General features: G+C 36.0%; 2 long non-coding RNA genes across 2 annotated transcripts; both read right to left on the bottom strand.

Annotated features, from left to right (window-relative positions):
• Positions 1-9,819: 9,819 nt before the first annotated feature.
• Positions 9,820-10,080, bottom strand: LOC127154212 (uncharacterized). Its single transcript, XR_007825457.1, has 2 exons — positions 10,030-10,080; positions 9,820-9,907 (listed from the first exon to the last, which is right to left on the bottom strand). It is a non-coding gene; the product is annotated as an uncharacterized LOC127154212 (long non-coding RNA).
• An 80-nt stretch (positions 10,081-10,160) lies between these two features.
• LOC127154211 (uncharacterized) lies at positions 10,161-10,791 on the bottom strand. The gene is made up of 3 exons (XR_007825456.1): positions 10,725-10,791; positions 10,501-10,599; positions 10,161-10,251 (listed from the first exon to the last, which is right to left on the bottom strand). It is a non-coding gene; the product is annotated as an uncharacterized LOC127154211 (long non-coding RNA).
• Between the last annotated feature and the right edge of the window lie 5,405 nt (positions 10,792-16,196).

The following is a 16,196-nucleotide window of genomic DNA, read 5'->3' as shown; positions in this document are numbered from 1 at the left end:
CACTTCACTGGTTTAAATCCTATCTCACAGGTAGGTCTTTCAGGGTGGTCTGGGGAGGGGAGGTATCCAAAGCACATCATCTGGTCACTGGGGTTCCTCAGGGATCAGTTCTTGGACCCCTCCTCTTCTCCATATACACTACATCACTGGGGCCCCTCATACAGGCACATGGTTTCTCCTACCACTGCTATGCTGATGACACACAGCTCTATCTTTCATTTCAACCAGATGATCCAACGGTAGCTGCATGGATCTCAGGCTGCTTGGCGGACATCTCGGAGTGGATGAAAGAACATCACCTACAGCTCAACCTGGCAAAGACTGAGCTCCTTGTTTTCCCTGCCACTCCGACTCTACAGCATGATTTCACCATCCATTTAGGTACATTAACAATTACCCCATCAAGTTCTGCCAGAAATCTTGGTGTAATCTTTGATGACCGGCTGACTTTCAAAGACCATATAGCTAAAACTGCTCGATCTTGCAGGTTTGCATTACACAACATTAGAAAGATCAGGCCCTTTCTAACAGAGCAGGCCACTCAACTTCTTGTCCAGGCCCCGGTCATTTCTAGGCTGGACTACTGCAATGCTCTTCTAGCCGGTCTTCCTTCATGCACAATCAAACCTCTACAAATGATTCAGAATGCAGCAGCACGACTGGTCTTCAACGAGCCCAAAAGAGCCCATGTCACACCTCTCTTTATCACCCTGCACTGGCTCCCAATTGCAGCTCGTATCAAATTCAAGACACTGATGCTTGCATATAGAACAGCCACAGGCTCAGCACCCGCCTACCTCCACTCATTGCTACCAATCTACACTCCCTGCAGAACTCTGAGATCCACCAGTGAGCAACGCCTCATTGTACCATCACAAAGAGGCACAAAATCACTTTCCAGAACATTCTCTTACACCGTTCCTGGCTGGTGGAAGGATCTTCCCACCGCTATCCGGAATGACAACTCCCTAACAACTTTCAAGCGACTGCTGAAAGCCCATCTCTTTCGAAACTATTTGACTTAAAAAGAAAAAAAAAAAAAAAAGTATTCTATTTTTTTTTCCCTTTCTAGCTGTAGTTATCTGAACAATGCCTGTTATATGGTATTATGAGCACTTCCTATGTCCTTTTGCCTCTTTAGGACAAATCGCTTGATGCATTCCCCACCTGTAAGTCGCTTTGGATGAAAGCGTCTGCTAAATGAATAAATGTAAATGTAAATGTAAGTATATGTCATAATTCCATATAATATCACTTTTTTTGACTATTAGTAAAAGAATGTTTGCTTTTTTGTGTATGTTGAAAGCCTGAGACATAAGAGAGCTTCATTCTTTCAGGATTAATGTGAGTTATTTTTTTTTAATGTTTCTGTTGTCTCCTGCCTGTTTACTTTACATTTTGATGCAACAACAGTATGATGACTTGTTCACATTTTATTTAAACCATCGATGACCTTTTTTGCAGAACTCAAACCAACTTAGAGGCTAACACCACAGAAGCCTACTGGTGTGAGGAGGCGATTTTCTCAGCTTCTTTAGAAAAGAGGGAAAGGTGATTTAAGGTAAGTAAAGGTAATAATTTAATGTTATCTTTATTTTATTTTATTTATTTATTTTGTTTTTCATTGCAGAACTTAAACCAACTTTGGAGTGAACAACACAGAGGCCTGTGTGAGAGGAGGCGATCTTCTCAGCTTCTTCAGAAGAGAGGGAAAGATGGTATAAGGCAAGTTAAGCTCATAATTTATATGATATATGACTAGTAGTAAAAGAAATGTTTGCTTTTTTGTGGATGTTGAAAGCCAGAGACATAGGAGAGCTTCATTCTTTCAGGATTGATGTGAGTTATTTTAGAAAATACATGTTGTCTCCTGCCTGTTTACTTCACATTTTGATGCAACAATAGTATGATGACTTGTTCACATTTTAATTAAACCACTGATGTCTGTGTTTTTCATTTCAAAACCTAAAAAAAACATTGGAGTGAACGACACAGAAGCCTGCTTGTGTGAGGAGTCTTCTCAACTGCTTCATAAGAGAGGGAAAGATGGTTTAAGGCAAGTAAAGGTCATAATTTTATGTTATTTATTTATTTATTTATTTATTTATTTATTTATTTATTTATTTATTTATTTATTTGTTTTAAAGAATGTTTAATGTAGATGTTAAAAGGTCAGAGACATAAGAGAGCTTCATTCTTTTAAGATTGACGGGAGTTATTTTTTAGAAAATAAATGTAGCAGTGATGGGCATGCGTAGTCTGTGTAATCCGGGTCTATACAGTTCGGGTATGTCGAAAAACCCCCATCTCATTTTCGTCTTCAACTTCAAAATCATCCTAAAAACCTGTTTTAGGTTAATAGCAGAAGTTACTCTTATTTAACTATAGAATCCATCAACTGATCAGAAAGTAAATAGGTTAATAAAAAACAAAAACAAAAAAACAATAGATTAGTGGACTAATCGAAAAAATAATTGTTAGATTAGTCTAAATAAAAATAATCGTTTGTGGCAGCCCTAGCAGCATTCAGGTATGAAAATCAAATGTAGAAATCACTGTAGTGTATTCATTACAAATAGTTTTTTTAAAACTACAAAAACGGTTTAGTCAAGAGCAGTCAGTGATAGTTTAATATTAATGTGACAGATGGCCTATAGTGTATATTAAGACCTACTGTAATGTACGGATCTAATAATGTTACACATCAGATGTTTTTTCCCAACAGTTCACCAAACATTCTTTTAAAACATAACAGATTATGTTTGCATTAATTTTGCCTGTGGATCAAAATTTGCCTGTGCGCATTCTGACTCCTTTTGCCCAGCACAAGCCACATCGGTGAAATCTGAGAGCTTTCTGTCCCTCCAATAGCCTAAGCAACTACTACCTTCTAACAGTAAGGTGGGAAAGACATCAGTGCTTAGTAAAAAACTTTATTATTGTCTGATCTGACTTCAGCACAACATTCTTGCATCTTGGTGCTTTAGTAGAGATTCATATTTTGCAAATAAAGTGGTAAATTATTGTCTTTGTGCAAACAAAGCAGTAACATGACTTCATAAAACTGAGGTAAAACCACTGGAGTCACATGGACTACTTTGATTACGTCTTTACTATGTTTCTGGGCCTTGAAAGTGGTTGTTGAGTAGGCTGTCTACTAATCCAAATGTTTTTCATCTTCTTTCTTATTTTGCAGATGCTGTCAAAAAACATTATAAAAAAGCAACTTCTGGACAGTTGGGCCGGGTCATTAATTCTAAGTTAGCAGAACTAAGGTTTCAGAACAAGAGAAAAGAGATATAGGCCTGTTATTTTTTTCTTCCTAAGTGGTTTTATAGGGAGGTTTTTAATTTGAGTAAAATTAATCATGTGGTAAACATAACTTGATACTTGAACGTTTTGTTCAGCAACGTAAATGTAAATATTAATAAAACCATAAATATTTTTATGTAAAAGGTGTTTCCTTCCTGAATGTATTTCTCAGTTGCAAGCAAATTTATATCATGTCCACAAGATTGACATTTTTAAGTTTTTAATTTTCTCTGAGAACATGTTAAGGTCAATTTACTTATGTGAAGTATTCTAAAAAGGAGCATTAATTTAATACATTTGCATATTTGTGACCTTGGAGCACAAAACCAGTGATAAGTAGCACGGGTATATTTGTAGCAATAGCCAACAATACATTGTATGGGTCAAAATTATCGATTCTCTTTTATGCCAAAAATTATTAGGATATTAAGTAAGGATCATGTTCCAAGAAAATATTTTGTAAATTTCCTACCGCAAATATAAAAACCTAATTTTTGATTAGTAATATGCATTGCTAAGAACTTCATTTGGTCAACTTTAAAGGCGATTTTCTCAATATTTTGATTTTTTTTGCACCTTCAGATTCCAGATATTTAAATAGTTGTATCTCGACCAAATTTTGTCCTATCCTAACAAACCATATGTCAATGAAAAGCTTGTTTATGGTTGTTTCGATTTAAAAAATTGACCCTTATGACTGGTTTTGTGGTCCAGGGTCACATATGTTTAAAATAGATATACATATACAGAAGTATAATATATTTACAGATACAGAAATTAATATATGAAGATATATTTCAAATTAATATATTTACATACACTATTTACATATAAAGGAAATATATATGTAAATATAAAGGAAATAAATATATGTAAATATTTATAATAAAAATATATTTACATACACTAATATTTGAGCTCATTTACATATAAAGCAAATAAATATATTTAAATATTTATAATAAAAATATATTTACATATATGTAATATATGTGAAAAATATTAAAAAGGGTCCAAAATCAAATATTTAAATGTTTTTGACATATATTTAAAATATATTTACATATAAGTATAAGGTCTATTTTCTTCTATTTAGTTTTAATACATTTAAATACATGGAAATGTATTTATTACTCATATATTTCAATCTATGTGACTTCCGTATGGGGAAGCTTTGTTAAAGGTTTGGCACAAAGTTGCCGAAATAATCCGATATGTACAGCTCCGTCTTTCTTTTATCTGCGCTTACACTTTTGGCACGATTCTCTCACTCACAGTTTTGCAATAGTGATGGGTCTTTCTTGAATGATTCATTCATTTTGAACGAATCTTTAATGTGACTCGGGATGAACGAGTCGTCTCAGAGAGTGATTCGTTCAGTCGTGCATGCGCAACATCCTATTAGGTTCTGTGCTGGAATTAGTTCATCTGTTTCGAGTCTTCGGGTTTTGGAGTCGTTTGTTCATCTTATGGGGCTGTCACGTGATGAACGAACGACTCAAATCTAGTGTTGGGTTCAAGTCCACCTAAGTCGAGTCCTAGTCGAGTCCGAGTCTTTTACCAATCGAGTCCGAGACGAGTCCGAGTCCAAAATGGGCCGAGTCGGACTCAAGTCCGAGTCCCAAAGGGCCGAGTCCGAGTCGAGTCCGTCCGAGTCCAAGGAAACACTACTGTCAGTATCTTAACATTGTTTTAATCCAGGGGTGCTCAAACTCGGTCCTGGAGGGAGGTGTCCTACAGATTTTAGCTCCAATAAGTGTCCATGTTCTGCTTAGCAAACTTAAAGTCATGTGACAGAAGTTATGGCTGATCTATGTAATGTGAAACAGGTTTTAGAATGTGAAAAATTATAGGGCGGGACTTTATTCATCGATGTAGTAAATGTATAAATTCAAGGGTGGGGGTAAAGGAGTATGTATCTTGGTGAATGGGACCTTAAGAGCAGAAAATGCACCTCTTTTATTTCTGATTGTGGCTGTGTGTGTTTTGGGTTGTATATGACTTTATTTTTTTGAATGAAAATGAGATTGTGAGGGATAAATCTAGTCTTTACAATGGCACACACTGTGTATAAAGCCCTACCTATACTTTCCATAAGTCACAGCAAACTCACACTGCTTTATTTTTGAATGCATTTATAGTTACATTAATTACAATAAATTACATTATATAAGAAATAATTGATGATGGGCCATTTAATTATTAGAAAATCATGCACACCCAAGATGGTTTTGGACCCATAAAAACTGTTGCTGCAAAGATGTTAGAAAAATTATTTTTCTTTTAAGCTAGAAACTGTCACCATGTTTAAATAATAATAATTTCAATACAGAAAAAACTAATCAACTAATGTAAGTAAAACATTCTCGAGCTCAAGGCAAGTAAACACTCCAAGTATTACAAGCAAAAGTATTAATACATATATTAATCAAAAATACAAATGAAATAATATTTTTTAAAATAGAATCTTTTTTTAAATATAATTGCAGGGTTTTTTTGTAAGTTTTTTTTTATGTAGGTCTATATAAAGGCTATATTACAGAAATAGACTACAGACATTTCATGAAGTAATAAATGTTAAAATAAAACACTGCAAAATCTTCGCTGTATACATTAAAGATGATTCTTATTACAGTTAATAAGTGATTCAGTCAAGAACAGTGAGTGATTTTCTCTTTTTCTTTTGTTGTTTTATTATTGTTTGACGCGATCGGCGGCTGCGGGTTTACGCTGCTGTCGCTTTAAGATCTGACGCACATTTCAAATATTTTGACGCATCAGTATTTCTCCCAGCTGGTCAGGTTTACTTAAGACAAAACCGACTTCATTTACATGAATAGTCTCCAAGACGAGCAATAACAGACCCTATTAGAAGCAAAAGAGAACTCCGTATTCGCACACTGACTGAGAGGCGCGTTCTGTGATCGCGCTTTGAGTGTGCGCGCACTAGTGATGCGCGGATGGCGGTTATATTCGCTGGCGCTGCGGATAATCCGCGGGTCGGGTAATAAAAAAATGCATTCTGATTATTTGCGGGTGAATCGCGGGTGGATGAGATGAATCAATAATGAGGCAAATATTAACTACATTTTCTAAAATATGAACCTGTTCTAAATACTTTTTTCAGGCAAACGATTTCATTTGTGTGTGTATGTCTGTGTGTTCACCTGTTCGAGAAGCTGTGACAGAAAAAAAGACATTCCAGATCAAGTTTGAAGGGAGTTACGCCTGTGTTAATGCTATTGAGTAGGGTAATATTTAGTGGTGTAGTGCAGTACCTGCGGATACCCATTTTTTAATCCGTCGTCTTTGAGTATACCCACTTTTAAATTCCCTCTGATGCGCATCATTCAGCAGTGTCCTGCATTACCCAAAATCATGACAGGCCACCATTTCTAATTCAATCGTATGTGAATAAATGCAAATATTCGCTCAAAACACACAGTAAAGACGGTAGGGAATGTGGCGCCGGCTTCCTCTGAAATATGTTTGATGATTGCGCCTGACATGCGCCCGCGCCCGCTCCGTCCGCGCCAGCACCAGATTTGCCGAGTAGTAAAATTAACAATTATTATTGATTACTAATTTGAATCAGTACATTATAACGAAAACAATACCTTAAAAATGAAAAGAACTAGATTTTTATGATCTGAAATTTCTTAAACTGGGTGAGCCCAATCTTTTGTCCAAGGATCCAGTAGACGTTCAAACACCCAATTGATTTCATCACAGATTGCGGAGAGTCACGTCCAGATGTCAGTTAACGTTATTCTTTTTAGCGCGGATTTGTCTTAAAAGCACGAACGATTAAGCTTATAGTGTGCAGCGATGTGCAGATTAGCTGAATCAATCTGCTGTTAAAAATAAACCATCCATTCATCATATCATCATGCAAAACTAAGAATTAGAATAATCGTAAACGACGATCGGGTGCGGGTCGGGTGCGGTTCTCTAAATCAGAGAAAAATACAGGTGCGGGTGGGTGGCGGGCGGATAATTTATTTGAAGCTGCGGATTCGGGTGACGTTTGAGCTCATCCGCGCATCTCTAGTGCGCACATAAACCCGTCGGCTTTCAAGTAGCCTACTGGACAAGACTTTCATGATAATGCATCGAGTCAGTGACATTTCCGTCAACTGTCTCTGGACTCGGGATATTTTCCGAGTCCGAAAGGCTTGAGTCCGAGTCAAGTCCGAGTAAAAATGCATCCGAGTCCGTGACAAGTCCGAGTCGCCTAAAAATTGTACTCGAGACCGGACTCGAGTCCGAATGCGAGTCCGAGTACCCCAACTCTACTCAAATCTAAAAACTTGTCAGATAAGAGGTGAGGTGAGCTAATCATGGACTAAAGACCCTGGTAAACAATGAATTAATCTTTTCTGTTTCTTATAGCATTATAGTTCTGTCTTGTTCGTGGTGTGATCAACATTTGTGTAAGCAGTAGATGTGTTAGGGAAGTAACACGTCACATTTTCATTATATTTTGCTAAAATGAACGAAATGAATGAAATGACTCAAAAAAAAAAAAAAAAAAAAAAAAAAAAAAGATTCGTTCATTTTGCTGAACAAGACTCAAAGGTCCAAGTGGGTAAAATGATCTGAAATTCCCATCACTATTTTGCAAGCGTGAGGGGGAGGGCGGGTCCACCACCTTTTTGTAGCCAATCAAAATACCCTTAAACTACAACAACAACAAAAAATATTACTATATATATATATATATATATATATATATATATATATATATTCACTATATTGAACCAAATTTTAGTAAAAAAAAAAAAAAAAAAAAAGAGTCATCCCTGATCAGCAGACAGGTGAAAGTATGCATGTTATTTAGGGATGCACCGAAATGAAAATTCTTGGCCGAAACCAAAAACCGAAAAAAGAGGAAACCAAGGCCGAAAACCGAAACACCGAAAGAAATTATGCCAATTATTAGTATCATAGCTACACTCTAAAAAATGCTGGGTTAAAAACAACCCAATTTGGGTTATTTTGGCAACCCAGCGCTGGGTAAAAAAGGGACGAACCCAACTCTGGGTTGTTTTGACCCAGCAAGTTGGGTTGAATTATTGCTTTTTTATGGTTTAAAATTACTACACTGCTAGGCTAAAATGAACCCAAAATTGAGCTAGGCATTAAATCTACAAATCTTGATCATTATAAAATCACTTTAACACACACAGAATGACTATCAAAAGATAAATGTTTATTAAAAACTACAACAAGAGAAAACATTCAAAAGTAACATGCATGTGAGAAGAAATGCAGAAAAAGTATGGCATTAGCAGGTACACAGTTTATAAATGAAGCACTGAACATCTGCTGACTATTTTGTCTGGTAAATTCTGTATATTGTATAATAGTTTCTTTCTTTTTTTTTTTTTTAACACAAACTAAAAATAAAACCACAACATTAACACTGACATTATAACATTTAACACAAGCAAATGTGTGAAGTATTGTGAGCATGTGTATGTATGAATGAATGTGAACTCCATTTCTACTAAACAACACAGAACAAGCATTTGACATTTTGTTTTTAGACTATGCACTTACGGTTTGTTTCATAGTCCATGATCGCAAACAGAAAATGCATCACTGCCAATTTTCATTATCTCTTTAAGATAATTGATGCAGTCATGAAGAAGCTCCATCAGCTCAGCAAAGGCGTGCAACATCTTTGACATTATCCAGGGCGGCCTCCTCCTTTAAAACCACTGTTGCATCAGTTTGGGGGAAAGATCATTTCTCCTCTTTGTCCAGCATTCATCCCAGTCACCACCTGCTCTTCATCAGTGGCCTAAAAGAGAAAAACATTTAAAAAAGAAAACATTTAGTTCAAATGTAACCATTTTCAAACAGAGGTGCATCCAATTCTGTAAGGATGGGTAACTAGACTGTTTTATTATTTCAACCATATTGTGTGGTTGTTTATTGTCTTTGTCTACCACAGTGCTTTAGAATACTACAGTAGCAGACAACGGTAACATTTATTTTCTAAAACATAATTCCCATCAGTCTTAAAAGAATGAAGCTCTCTTATGTCGCTGGCCTTTTAACCTCTACATAAAACATTATTTTACACTTAGTCAAAAAAAAAAAAAATATGACCTTTACTTGCCTTAAACCACCTTTCCCTCTCTTATGAACGAGCTGAGAATATCACCTCCTCACACAGGCAGGATTCTGTGTCATTAACTCCAAAGTTGGTTTAGGTTCTGCAATTAAAAACACAGACATCAGTGGTTTAATTAAAATGTGAACAAGTCATCATACTGTTCAAAATGTGAAGCAAACAAACAGGAGACAACAGAAACATGTATTTTCTACAAATAACCTGCATCAATCTCAAAAGAATTAAGCGCTCACCTATGTCTCTGGCTTTCTACATAATGTCTCTGGCTCACCTACATAAAATGTTTCTTTACTCTTAGACAAAAAAAAACAAAAAAAAAAAACCACGGATAACATTACATTATGACCTTTACTTGCCTTAAACCGCCTTTCCCTCTCTTATGAAGCAGCTGAGAAGATCACCTCCTCACACAAGTAGGCTTCTGTGTTGTTAACTCCAAAGTTGGTTTGAGTTCTGCAATGAAAAACACGGACACCAATGGTTTAAATAAAATGTGAACAAGTCATCATACTGTTCAAAATGTGAAGCAAACAAACAGGAGACAACAGAAACATGTATTTTCAAAAATAACTCACATCAATCCTGAAAGAATGAAGCTCTCCTATGTCTCAGGCTTTCAACATCTACAAAAAAGTAAACATTCTTTTACTACTAGTCAAAAAAAATATAATATGCAATTATGACATTATGACCTTTACTTGCCTTATACTGTCTTTCCCTCTCTTCTGAAGAAGCTGAGGAGATCGCCTCCTCTCACACAGTCTTCCGTGCCGTTAACTCCAGAGCTGGTTTGAGTTCTGCAATGAAAAATATGCACATCAATTATTTAATTAAAATGTGAACAAGTAATCATACTATTTTTGCATCAAAATATTAAGTAAACAGGCAGAAGACAATGGAAACATTTATTTTCTACAAATAGCTTATATGAATCAAAAAAGAATGAATCTATCCTGTCTCTGGCTTTGAACATCTACATAAAACATATTTTTACTCTTAGACAAATAAATAAATAAATCAAATAAAAGATAACATTAAATTATTACCTTTACTTGCCTTAAATCGCCTTTCCCTCTTTTCTAAAGCTCAGAAAATCGCCTCCTCACACAAGTAGGTGCCTGTGGTGTTAGCCCCAAAGTTGAGTTCTGCAAAAAACGGACATCAATGGTTTAAATAAAATGTGAACAAGTCATCATACTGTTGTTGTATCAAAATGTGAAGTAAACAGGCAGAAGACAACAGAAACATGCATTTTCTAAAAATAACTCACATTAATCCTGAAAGAATGAAGCTCTCCTATGTCTTTGGCTTTCAATCTCTAAAAAAATGCAACCATTCTTTTATTAATATATGGAATTATGACCTATACTTGCCTTTATATCGTCTTTCCCTCTCTTCTGAAGAAGCCGAGCCGATCGCCTCCTCACACACGCGGTCTTCTGTGCCGTTAACTCCCGGCGCGGGCACAATGAAGACTCAAAGCTCAACAAGTCTGAAATATTACATGCAAAACATTACTTTTAACAATTAAAACTTAATCAGCCTTAAAATAATTAAGCTAGTCTTCGTTACACGACGCCGTTTTCTTTAGGAAACTACTTTCAGTTTAATCGCGGAAAAAAAGTTTACGAATTAACATGTAAATCGGTTAACGCTCCTCTATTAACACCTAAACCCACTGAGCAAAAGTACGTCCAAACGACGTCATTTCAACGTCTTTGTCGGACGTTGAAATGACGTCCCCTGAAGAGCCAGAATGAAAGTTTTTACAACGTCTTTTCATGACGTCTTCTGGACGTCCAATAGTGACGTTCACAGGACGTCTCTAGAAGGTTAAAATTTAGTTCAGATCTGGTCATTATGGACGTATTTTCAACGTCTTAGAAGGTCAACTGCAGTCTCATTTAGATGTCATTTATACTGTTTCTGGACATAATATATACACTCTTAGGCTGCATTCAAGTAAAAATCATGTTTATTTTATTATAATTTTTTATTTGTACTTGTAAATAAACTTACAGACACAGTGTACAAAAACCATGAAAACATTTAAATTTTAACTTAAAATAAATATCAATTGTAATGAATGAGTAAAAGTACGTCCAAACGACGTCATTTCAACGTCTTTGTCGGACGTTGAAATGACGTCCCCTGAAGAGCCAGAATGAAAGTTTTTACAACGTCTTTTTATGACGTCTTCTGGACGTCCAATATTGACATTCACAGGACACCTCTAGGAGGTTAAAATTTAGTTTAGATCTGGTCACTGTGGACGTATTTTCAGTGGATAACAACTGTAACAAATAACATACAAAACATACATTATGTTCACCTGTTGGAGCTGAACTGAGGGGGAAAAAACGTCTAATTCTGACACAAGAGAAGTTTAAAACCTTCTGTACATACTAAAAAATAGTTTAGCAGTTTCAGTATCATATTAAATAAGTTTGTGATAGGCTTAATTTAAAATAAATATTGCTTGTAATGAATGGCTCGTTTTGTCGATGCCCATGTTAATGAATCAGAGGGTAAATGTGAACGCAGAAAGAACAACACAAACAATCTTTTCAACCACATTATAATCATTATTGCTGTGTAAGACATTTAAGTAACAGAAGTACTGGGATTAAAGTTTATAGTTAGGGTATAAACACTTATTTTCTACAGTAGCGATCAAAACGAAACTATCTTGTATGTATAGTAACGCTTAACCTCTTCCGCCAGGAGGTGGCGACAATTGCCCATTTAAAAAAAGTATGTCATTGAATCATTCATTCAGGAAATTTCAATAGTCAAACAAGTCTTAATAAAGTGAGACACTGACTCCCTTCATTAAATGTTTTTATTATTATTATTATTATTTTGTTTAAATGAATATGTTTTTAAAAGTCTTAAGCAGTGAATAGTTTGTCAGAACCACTAGTAAATTGTTATTTTGTTTAGTTTTCCAATCTTTTTTCTCCAGAATCGTGTTCTCCAATTTATTAAAAACAAGTGGGATTTGCAATTTATCCAGAATCGTGAAGCTCTTGTTTAAATGTAGTTTATTACTGCATATTATTCCATTAAAATGGAAGTTTAATTTCATAAAGTTCAAAATACACCTAAATGTTTTTTGCATTTTGTCTTTTTCAGTTGAATAAAAGACTATTTTCCCTATATTTTAATCATTGAGGATTTCTTAAGAAAAGTTTAAAATTCTCGTCTCGTTCTCGTGAACCCAGTCTCATGTCGTCTCGTGGGATAAGTGTCTCATCACACCCCTAATATATATATATATATATATATATATCTGTTCTGAATGGCAATTAATTTAAATTATTTGGAAAAGTGTTTGTTAAGTTTATTAACATTTGTTTTATTTATCAGTATTTACCTTATTTCTGAAAGTAACAGCAAAATGTGCCTTATACACCAATGCAACTTATGCATGTTTTTTTCCTGACCTGGTGTAACTGTCTGGAAAATATGGTAAATTAGGCCTATATTGTGCTGTATTATTACACAGTTCATATAAAATAGGGACAATTTGCACCAATAAAACAATTATATTATGTTCATTATACTCCTATCCACATTAACTTTAGCCTTAAACACTGTTATATTTATGAGGGGGTCCTTGGAAAATCTTCTTCCCTGCAAGAGGTCCCTGGCTCCAAAAACCCATGTGCTAGTGGACAGGCCTCCATATACAGCAGAGAGTCTGGTGTGGGAGGTGGAACTTCTGTCCAGGTTGACAAAACATCTCATCTCGTCTTCATGAACTGCCCTGAAAACAACATTGAAATATTAACGATTATTATTATTATAACTACAAATATAGCTTCACAATGCTCATTATGACCTCTTTGGTAAACATATGATCAGAAAAAACTGCCAGACTGATATTTAGTCTTTAGTGAATTTACTGAAAGTCTATTTTACTACAAGAACACACACTTAACACAAGATAAAGTTTTGAAAATCTTACATTATTGTGAAGTTACGTGTTTTAGTGACTAATTTAGACAATTAAAAGGGATCAACATAAATTTACCTCAGACTGTAACTTCACTGACCACTTTACTCGCAAATTAACCAACAGGGAGATATAAAAATTACAAAAAGTTGAATTTGAAATCGTCATAACACAGAACAAAATACATCTAAAGTGAAATTTAACATTAGATTGACAAAACGACGAATAAAGGTACATTTATATCGCTTACCTTCGGCTTAGCATCCGTCCGTGTCTCAGATGACCGTTAGAGACCGTTACTGTTTAAATTTCCAAATAGCAGCGTTGCGGTGTGAAGGCTGTTCGTTGGTCAAGTTGGGTCCCATCCTCTGTACGTTTTATAAAGTGTCCTTAACGTAAAATTAAATAAATTACACGACGGATCTATCGTGGTGGTTATATCTTCAGTCTTTGGTAATACACAATATCAATATCTTCCGTCTTCGCGGCTGCTTGCGCCATCACGTTTACGTCACTACGTTAATTTCCCTCACGCAAGCGCACGTTTAAATATAGATCTATTTATTAAATTAAATTTAAATGTATTTATTAAATATATTATTATTATTAAAATATATAATAAACAATAATATTGTGTTAATATTCTGTATTATTATTCAATATTTAAATATATTTATCTATTATATTTAAATCTCTTTACATCTATTTAACTTAAACTTTAACTTAACTTAATCACACACACATAGATGTAAGCGGCTGTTTCTGTCAATGTCCTAGTGAAAAATACTACACATAAAAAAAAAATAATATTAATAATATTAATAAAATAATTAAATGGCCGCATTATGTTACTGACATGATGTTTTTATACAAATATTACACTGTTTTAACACGTAAATGTTTTATAAAAATGATATTTACATTTTTTTTAAGTCAGAACTTTGTCATGTTTAATTGTATAAAAAGTTCTTAAGTCGATTTCCTGAACCTGTTCTGCACGTTATACAGACGTCCAGGAAAACCCCTTAATAGACGTTCAAATTTTGAACTGCATATCTACGTCCAAGGGACGTCGTAGTCCGACGTCCAGATACTGTACTGGATTTGCACGTCGTGTAGAAGTACAAATATGGTCCTCGACCGACCGACGCAATATAGACGTGATCTGCACGTCGGGTGGACGTCTCATGTTTGTTGGGAATCTTGTGTACATATGACATATGAAACTCACAGACGTTGTATTGAAGGTATCTCTTCCGTTCAGTAGAAGAGGCCGTTAAGACTATTTCTGAGGCGAAAACCACGTCAGCGTATTTTCCAATAAAAGCTCTTTTCCGACTTTTCGCGCGTTCCATTAAGTCTCAAAATACTCCCGGACACACATAATGAATGATGAATTTACATTTTTTAATCTTTACTTACCGAAAATCGTCCTTCACTCGCTTCCATCTGCAGACGCTGAGAAAATGGCGGCTTCTCGCACTTTTCGACGTACGGTGGACACGACGTGCCTGCTCTCTCTCGAGTCCGCGTTCCTAACCCAGCACCGCTAGGTTATACATTAAGACCAGTTTTAACCCAAAATTGAGTTAAATTAACCCAACGTTCTTACCCAGCGGTCTCAACCCAAGCATTTGGGTTGAAAAAACAACCCAGCGTTTTTTAGAGTGTATGACTGTACTAACCTTCAAGGCATTGCAGTTGCATAAATTAATATTAAAGTTTCAAAGAATAAATCGTTGAGGTTGAGCTTGTGGTCTGCCTGACATTTGAGAAAGATTTGAGAGAGTGTATTTAAATAGGGCCAGTGCATAAATTAAATTTTTTGTCAAATGTTTAAAAAATCTAGCGGAAATATGGCTACAGTCTGACAGTCACATATACAGTAGCCTAAGGGGCCGTTCATATATAGCGTCTTTTGCGCGCTCAAGTTCATTATTTCAAATGTAGACGCGCGCTCATAATGGAAGCGACGCGGTCGCGACGCGCACGCGGTGAGACGCGCTCGTTTTTTTCAGGCGCGTCTGTGCCGCATCTAGATGAAAACATCAGAATGCTGCAAGCGCACCGCGGGTCACGTGACAAAATTCAACCAATTAGCTTAATCTTTTCCCCTAACAACATTGAAACCTCAGCCAAGACGGAGAAACAGCTGATCATAGCTGTACATTTTTAAATAAATTTAGTAGCAGAGCTACAGCAAGTGATTTTTAGTGCTGGAAATCCGTTTGTCCTTGGATGAAACTTCCGCGTCTTCACTGAGAGTGCAGGTCATGGTTGCTTAGCAACGGCAGACACCACAGGAGCGCAAGCTACAAAGCGCTTTGGAAAGAAGGAGAAATCGGCGCGCTTTGCGTTTTCCACGCATTTTAAGGCGCGATATGTAAACTGCCCCTAGAGTGTACTTTTAATTGTTTTCACTCCGTGGTCCGTCTCAACCTCACACCGCAGACATGTTGCTTCAGACAAACACGGTTTCTGCCCTGCTGAAAAAAACAGCTAAAACCAGCTTAGGCTGGTTAGCTGGTTTTAGCTGGTTTAAGCTGGAAGTAGCTGGTTTTAGCTGGTCTCCCAGCCTGGCCAAGCTGGTCAAGCTGGTCTCCCAGCCAGGCTGGTTTTAGCTGGAAGTAGCTGGTTTTAGCTGGTCTCCCAGCCTGGCCAGGCTGGTTTTAGCTGGTTTAAGATGGAAATAGCTGGAAGTAGCTGGTTTTAGCTGGTTTAAGATGGAAGTAGCTGGTCTTAGCTGGTTTAAGATGGAAGTAGCTGGTCTTAGCTGGTCTCCCA

This window comes from Labeo rohita, chromosome 22 (genome assembly GCF_022985175.1).
Source record: "Labeo rohita strain BAU-BD-2019 chromosome 22, IGBB_LRoh.1.0, whole genome shotgun sequence".
NCBI lineage: Eukaryota > Metazoa > Chordata > Actinopteri > Cypriniformes > Cyprinidae > Labeo > Labeo rohita.
This window is presented reverse-complemented; position numbering and strand designations above follow the sequence as displayed.